This window comes from Gadus chalcogrammus, unplaced genomic scaffold (genome assembly GCF_026213295.1).
Source record: "Gadus chalcogrammus isolate NIFS_2021 unplaced genomic scaffold, NIFS_Gcha_1.0 GACHA067, whole genome shotgun sequence".
Classification (NCBI taxonomy): Eukaryota; Metazoa; Chordata; class Actinopteri; order Gadiformes; family Gadidae; genus Gadus; species Gadus chalcogrammus.
In genome coordinates, this window is record NW_026613502.1 from 1 (window position 1) to 8468 (window position 8468).

The 8468-nt window shown below is 50.1% G+C and overlaps 1 long non-coding RNA gene across 1 annotated transcript; it reads left to right on the plus strand.

The window, feature by feature from the left end:
• The first annotated feature begins 2172 nt into the window (after window positions 1-2172).
• LOC130378136 (uncharacterized) lies at window positions 2173-4742 on the plus strand. The gene is made up of 3 exons (XR_008894523.1): window positions 2173-2397; window positions 3129-3226; window positions 3801-4742. It is a non-coding gene; the product is annotated as an uncharacterized LOC130378136 (long non-coding RNA).
• The last annotated feature ends 3726 nt before the right edge of the window (window positions 4743-8468 follow it).

Consider the following 8468-nt stretch of genomic DNA (forward strand, 5'->3'; position numbering starts at 1 on the left):
CGAGAGAGAGAGATAAGAGAGAGAGAGAGACAGAGGACTAGAGAGAATAGACAGAGACAGAGAGGAGAGAGAGAGAGAGAGAGAGAGAGAGAGAGAGAGGCCTGAGAGAGTGGGGCCCTCACCTCCAGGGCCGGTGAGGGCCCCAGGGGAACCCAGAGGGAGCAGGGCCCCGCGGGGGCCGGTGAGGTTGTTGTGGGGGTCCTGGCGGCCGGCTCCAACAGGCTGTCCCTGTGGTTGAGGCCCAGAGAGAGCACCAGAATCTTGGTGTGGATCTTGGATGTTTATCTCAGACCTGTGTGACGTGTTGCTATTTGGCACCGGGATACCTCTCCATGTGGACGTCTGTGTGAGTGTGGGGAAGGAACCGACTCAGGGTTGAGTCACCGATGATCACTACGGGCTGGATGGATCAAATAGTCCAATCCCTATCTTTATGCCCCGTGGGATCGTGTCTGGTCCTTTTGAACATCGTCTTGTTCGGTCGAGGCTTCGGGTCGGTGGTTCCACTCGGCAGTCGGCGCTCGGGAGTGATGGTGAGGGGACTTAACGAGGTTGAATTAAGGACGTGGTGGAGTCTAAGCTGCACAGTGCGCTGTGAAGGGTGTGCTCGTGGACTGGACGGACAGCGGAGGAGACTTGGTGTTATTAGAGGGGGCTTCAGATTGGGATTGCATGATGTAGTCAGGGTCCAGGGCCCCGGACCCCGGGGAGCTTACAGTCCCAGGATGTGTTGTGCTGTGTTTGGTGTCCAGTGTATGTTGTCAGGTTGAGTGGTGAAGGTGTCGTGGGGAGTTTCTAGTAGGGGACTGAGATCAGTGACTATGTAGCTGTTGAGTGGCATAGGTTGGGAGTGGGAGTGGTTGGATGCAAGTGTCTGGATGGAGTGAGGGGGAACTCTGGAGAGAGGGTGGTGTATGGTGGTGTGTTGGTTGTTGCTCGGTCCTCTGAGACGGAGGTTCATCTGGTGAGAGGATTTCTGACTGACGTGGGCCTGAATAGAGTGATCTAGGGTGTGTGTGGGTGCTGGTTGGGGAGGCAGAGGGAGGGGGGGGGGGGATCTGTGTGGCTGAGTGTGGGCTGTGGAGGTGTCGGTGAGGGGAAGGTCCAGGCTGGAGGTGGGGTGGTATGGGGACTGGTCGGTATGGGGGAGGGGGGGAGTAGGTTGAGGGGGTGTGGGTTGGTAATGAGTGGTGAGTGAGGGGCGGACGGTGTATGGAGTAGTGTGTGTTCTAGTTGATGTAAGGTGGTGGGTAATAGTCTGTGGCCCAATCTCTTGTGTGCCCAGTTGGTAGCGGTCTTAAGTGAGAGTGTGTTGGTGGGCTGGGGTGTTTGTGTGAGTTGGTCTATTGTGTGTGTGTAGTGTTCTTTTAGGATCTACATGTCATTGTGCATCCAGGTGTTGGTGTTGTCATTATTTCTTTGTGGTGTGGTGTCTGTGGGTGATGGGTTTGATGAAGTGGGATCATTTGTGGACCTGTCGTAACATCCCCCTGGGGAGTTCCCGGGAGGACACCGCTCTGTCCGCTGTGTCCCTGTGGTGCAGGGCCTGGAGTATTTTAAAATATACTTTGTCTTTTCCACGGGTGGGGCCATCTGGTGCAATGTACCGGGTGTGTGTTGGTGGTGGTGGGAGGAGTGGACGGGTGGATGGTGGAGGTGGTCTTTGTGGTCTGAGTGGTTGTGTGTGTGGGTGTGTTGGTGTGGGTCTGGTGTGTTCTGTGGTTTTATATGTGTGTGTGGGTCTATTGTGGTGATGGTGGGTGTGTGGGGGTCTATACTGAAGGCTGGGGGGTCTATAACGGGATGTAGGTGTGGGAGGTAGCGTGCGTCTGTTGTGTGCGTGGTAGTGTGGCTGTGTGGTGTTGGTGCGATTGGTGTAGGTAGGCCTCCAGCTGACGGTGACGGTGGTGGTCCCGTGGTGGGTAGCCGGAGAGGGTGGTGGTCCCGTGGTGGGTAGAGGCGACGGCAGGACGGTCCCTGGTAACTGCTGACGGTGACACAGCCAACGGGCCCATAGAAACACACTTCTATTGGAAAGGATGAAAAGTACATCAGAGTAAATAAAAGGGGGGATCTGAGGACCCCGCCCGCACACACACGCATAGGAGTATATATATATAAATATATATATATATATATATATATATATATAAACACATGTGTTCTGTTACATGTATGTTTTCTCCTGTGTAATTCAGTCTTCAGTGTAATTCAGTCTATTGATGGTCCTGTGATGCCATCTACTGGCGAACTTTGGTATTTTTCTGGAATACGTTCTGATATGCATGCCTTGCACTCCACTACGCTACATTCACTTGATCGGAAAGCATGGTACTCACACTCGTCTTCATAATTGCGTCTCCTCTGGTTTCAAGTTGGCCTTTGTAAGCATCGTTGGTACGTTATCTGTATTGATATGTTAAGGGGGTTTGATGTATAATAAGATTAAGGAAACTTTGTAAACAAATTAGATGGATGGATATTCTTACGTTAGCAAGCTAACTTAGTAGCTAAGCTAATTTTACAGCATTCTGTCATTCTCATACTGAAATGCTTAGGGTGACCAGACGTCCTCTTTTTCCAGGACATGTCCTCTTTTCGAGACCTAAAAAATGCGTCCGGCAGGGATTCCAAAAACGTCCGGTATTTTGCCTCGTCGCAAAAAAAAAAAATATATATATATTATTGTTATTATTATCTTTTTATTTTTTTTTGCCTCGTCGCATATTTGTGTTTCTGGGTCTTTCACATAACCTACTAGTTATTACCATTGTATATGTCTATGGTTATTACGGCCTTCCAAGTTCTGGAAATGGTATCTCCCTTACGTTCCACCTTCTTGCGCGAGCTGACTGTAGAGAGAGTCTGTCATTGGGCGACCGATCTCATGTGCTCGTTGAGAAGGTGCCGTGTATAGACGGAATGAAACCCCCACTGAAGTACGTAGGCCCCCCCCCCCCCCCCCCCCCACCCCCCCCCCCCCCCCCCCCCCATGTTTTACCCATGTTTTCGCCCCCCCCCCCCCCCCCCCCCCCCCCCCCCCCCCCCCCCCCCCCCGCGACGAAGTGTCCTCTTTTTCACAAACTCAAATCTGGTCACCCTAGAAATGCTGTACTTCCATTCCTCAGTTTTACCCTACTTCACCTCACCATAAAGAGTGAACTGCAACTTCTCGTCTGCGTGGTTTGATGGAGAGGAGTTTATACCATCTGTCAACCCTGGCAAGGTGCTGGGGGTAGAGGGCAAAACAAGAGACACACACACACACACACACACACACACACACACACACACACACACACACACACACACACGCACACGCATCCAGACCCATCCATACACATCCTCTCATTAATAGTGAATCATGCGCATTTATACAAAATATAGGAATAAAAAGGAGCACACTGCAATCTCAGTAGAAGTCATGGGTGAAAAATAAAGGAACCCCAAAATTGCACACACACATATACATATATATATATAAAAACATGGTAAAAGCATAAAACATGGTAAAATCATGCAAGAAGTATTAAAAACACACAGGGTAAAGATAAGTGCTGGCAGATAAGTTGAAATTAATTAATAAATAGGAATATAAATAAAGATAAATAAGACATAGTAAAACCATTCACACATCCATACCATCCTTTAACATAAAAGAAGCCTCCAATGAATAAGCCTTAACCCCCGTCCCCGGAGCCCAATGGACGCTGTCCTGGGTCGTCTGGAATTGAAGGAGAGACCGTTGTTTAAGGTGACCGCATCGGGGGTCCACCTCCTCTATGCCGTCTCTCACAAAGCTGCTGAAGGCCTCAGTGCAGTGGAGCTGGTGAACGGATAGCTCGACTGAAACAGAGAGGAGAGGAATGACGAAACGGGCCTGAGGGACTTTAGCTCTGGCTGTTCCAACGAGTCGTCGGATGTCTTTGATAACGGTAACGGCTGTTTGTTCCCCAAGACCGTTGTTTATCTCATCTCAGAGCCAGAGTCTGGCTGGAGTATACGTTTTATAAGGCGTTTGGGGATGTAGATGCTTTTAAACAGCGCCGGTGTTACAATAATATTATTTGCTTTGTTGAAAATGATGAGTTGCACTTTGCACAGGATTTTGTTGGATAAACCAACATTTTTTAAAGACTGAACAAATAGCACATTTCCTGATGTATTGTACTCTCGGTTGATTGTAAAAAAAGGTGTTTTTGAAAAATCTAAATCAAATCTCTCTCTTTCTCTGTGTTTACGAATTGCAAACTGTAATTCGTCGGGCTGTGGCTGTGGTCACATGATGGAGGAGGAGACCGGAGGGGAGGAGGTCCTGGCCGACCCCCCCCCCCCCCCCTCCTGGGGGCGCCCCTCTCCGTCCAGGAGTGCTTCGCCCTGCAGGGTACGGGGCTTTGAGTGTCTCTGCGTCCGCCCCCTACATGAGAGGGGTCAATGCTATTGCTTATTAGCCACCGGCTAAAGGGCTGATTATGGTTCCACATCGACGCAACGATGAACCCGCAGACGCTTCCAGGCAGTCGTGAACCTGCTTCGGTTCTGCGGCGGCTTTTAGCGAGCTGACCAATCACAGCCCTCGCTGCTGCGTCGCCTCGACGGAGGGTTAACGTATCGGGGAGGCGCGCGTCAGGCCCTTGCTGTGGACGCAAGGAGGGTCCGCGAGGACGTGAGGGGTCCGTAGACCCTCTTGGGCTGCGTCGACGTGGGACCACGATCAGCCCCTAACAGATCCTTGGTTGGTCCCCCCCCCCAGACCACGGGGACCATATGATATGCATATATATATATACATTTATACAACGGGGGACCTAAATCCAGCGATCTGATTGGTTCCCAACTGTTGTATAATGAGCGTATACATAACTGCTATGACGCCCGATCATTTTGTGAAAGCTTGCATATCACTCCGCGCCTGGAAGTAGAAACAGTTACAAAGTAAAGCATATGTTGGATGATGGAGAGGGTGTAAATGTTGTTACTCCGGGAGTGAGCAAGGCGATGGAGAGACTAACGAAAGCTTAGGTACACGGCGAGTGAACTGCTCCATAGGATAAATTGCCGGCGAACCGCTCTAGCCGAGCCTTCTCTCGCAGGGACGCTAAAGTGTGTTGCATAGCGACCGTCGATGCATAGCGGCAGACAGGAGGGACTACTTTTTGGTATTCTTTAATAAAACGGCTACTTTGACTTTCTTGGTTTCTTTTTAAATGTAGTGTGTCTATGACTTTCATTTCGCAATAACAGTAACCGTTGTATAAAAGCAATAGATCACTTCAGTCAGTGGTACGTGCTCACATTATACCACTGTTAAGGGGCGTTGTCCGGCCCTCCGCTGCGCGTCGGGGCCGGACAACGCCCCTTAACAGTGGTATAATGAGCACATACCACAGCCTGGCGTGATCTATTGCTTAAATATATATATATACATATCAGATATATATATATATATATATATATATATATATATATATATGTATATGTATATATATATATATATATATATATATTTTTTTTTTATTAACCTTTATTTTTCCAGGAATATTCTCATTGAGATTCAAAATCTCTTTTTCAAGAGAGTCCTGGCCAAGAAGGCAGCATACAAACATTTAAAGTTTCACATTAAAAACAACAAAAACACAAAATTTCACGCTAAAAACAAGACACAAAACACAATAAAAAGTCACAAAGCATCAATCTAATTGGCAGTAAGTCAGTGTTCAGTTTGTGGTTAAATAGTCCTTGATCCTGCTTTTGTAATTGTTCAGGGTGATTAGGGATTCCATATATATATATATATATATATATATATATATATATATATATATATATGGCTTAATGGCGGCGGCGGTGGGAGCGCTTTGATTGGACGGTTCAATGGAAGTACACCGCAGTGCTGGCACTACTCACCAGCAACACTGTGTGTGTGTGTGTGTGTGTGTGTGTGTGTGTGTGTGTGTGTGTGTGTGTGTGTGTGTGTGTGTGTGTCTCGTACGCTCAGGACCACTACACGCTGACGCACACAACATCTAAAGGTGAGCCGGCATACAACTCTGCTTTCACCCAATGAACAGGTTGCCTGCAACCCCCCCCCTCCAACGACCCCCCCTCCCTCCAACGACCCCCCCCCATCCAGCGACCTCCCCCTTCCAACGACCCCCCCCCTCCACAACCCCCCCCCTCCATACGTTCACACGCTCAGACCTTTGACCTTTGCATATGCCATGGCGGCGCGCACGGTCGCAGCGGCGGAAGAGGAGGAGGCGCGCACGGTCGCAACGGCTCTTCCCTTTCGGTGCTTTATTTGTTTTTTACGCTTTTATTTACGTTTTTGTTTGTGTCTACTACGCAAGGAAACAATTGCTACAGTAGACACGCTTTACTGGACGTTGGTTTCCACAGAAAATCACCGGTCACAGCCGACTTTCACTGCCACAACAACATCCCGGACGAGATAGCGAGACCACCAGGCTCTCCGTGGATCGTAATCAGCTGCGGCAGGCGGCGCCAACGGAGAAGGGAGAGGAAGCAGAAGCGGGGACGTCGCTCCGGCCTCCTGGCAAGACTGAGGAAAGACCCACATAAGCCTCCTCTACCGAGTATGTTCCTCTCCAACGCAAGATCTCTGACCCACAAAATGGACGAGCTGGAACTACTCGCCAACGGTAACCGCTATGTACGAGACTGTTGCGTGTCTGTAATATCTGAGACATGGCTTCACCCGTCGATCCCGGACGCAGCCGTACAGCTGGGGGGGCGCACCGTCCACCGCTGGGATCGCAACAAAGACTCCGGTAAGAGCAGAGGAGGTGGTTTGTGCATCTTTATACACAACAGCTGGTCTATAAACACAACATCTATAGACACACACTGCTCCCGGACTTAGAGTACATTACAGTTAAATGTCGCCCATTTTCTCTGCCCAGAGAGTTAACAGTAGTGCTAATCACGGCTGTTTACATTCCTCCCAATGCCAACGTTGGCATAGCTCTCTCTCTACTGCTAAAAGCCATAAACACTCAGCAGCGTGCTCACCCCGACGGTGTTCACATCATAGCCGGTGATTTTAATCAGGCAAACTTAAAGTCTGTCCTGCCGAAGTTTTATCAGCACGTGAAGTGTCCGACCAGAGGGAAAAACACATTGGACCATGTTTACACTAACATTAAACATGCTTACAGAGCCATACCACTACCTCACTTGGGCCAGTCAGACCACCTCTCTCTGCTCCTTACCCCTGCATACACCCCTCTCAGGAGAAGTGCACCACCACAGACCAAAACCATCACCACGTGGCCTCAGGATGCACTTTCCCAACTACAAGACTGTTTCCTACACACCGAGTGGGATGTTTTTAAACACCAGGACCTGGCTGTCCAAACAGAATCTGTACTTTCCTACATCAAGTACTGTGTGGGAAACGTCACAGTGGACAAACGCATTTGTGTGTTCCCCAACCAGAAGCCCTGGATGACCAGCCAGGTCCGGACGCTCCTCAAGGTCCGCAACGCCACCTTCAGGTCTGGAGACAGAGAGCAGTACAGCGCTGCTAGAGCCGACCTGAGGAGGGGAATTAAGAAGGCAAAGGCAGACTACAGGAGGAAAATAGAGGATCACCTCTCTGAAAACAACCCACGGCAGGTGTGGCAAGGCATTCAACAGTTAACAAACTACAGGGGACGCAACACCACAACTGTGAACTCAAGTATCTCGCTGGCAGAAGAGCTGAACAGCTTCGTTGCCCACTTCGAGACATCAAGGACATCTCAGACCTCAGCTTCATCACCACCCCAGCCCCCACCAGCTCACAGCACCCACTCACTGACTGTACAGGTGCAGGATGTGAGACGTGTGCTTAGTGGAGTCAACCCCAGGAAAGCTGCCGGACCAGACGGACTTCCTGGGAAGGTACTCAAGGCCTCTGCTGACCAGCTCTCACAGGTCTTCACAACAATTTTCAACCTCTCCCTGACACAGGCCATCATCCCAGCCTGTCTGAAGTCCTCCACCATCATCCCCGTACCCAAGAAATCAGCACCGGACACTCTGAATGACTACCGCCCAGTAGCACTCACACCCATCATTATGAAGTGCTTCGAGCGGCTGGTCCTACACCACATAAAAGCCTACCTCCCCCCCACCTTAGATCCTCACCAGTTCGCTTACAGAGCGAACAGATCCACCGAGGACGCCATTGCCATAGCCCTTCATGCTGCGCTGAGTCACCTGGAACACCGGGAGAGCTACGTCAGGATGCTCTTCATTGACTACAGCTCAGCCTTCAACACCATCATCCCGGTTATCCTGATCTGCAAACTGTCAGCCCTGGGTCTCGACCCGCTCACCTGTTCCTGGATTCCTCCACCCGCACCCTCAGCACAGGCCCTCCACAGGGGTGTGTGCTGAGCCCACTCCTCTACTCTCTGTACACCTTCGACTGCAGTCCCACCCACCCCAGCAACACCATAGTG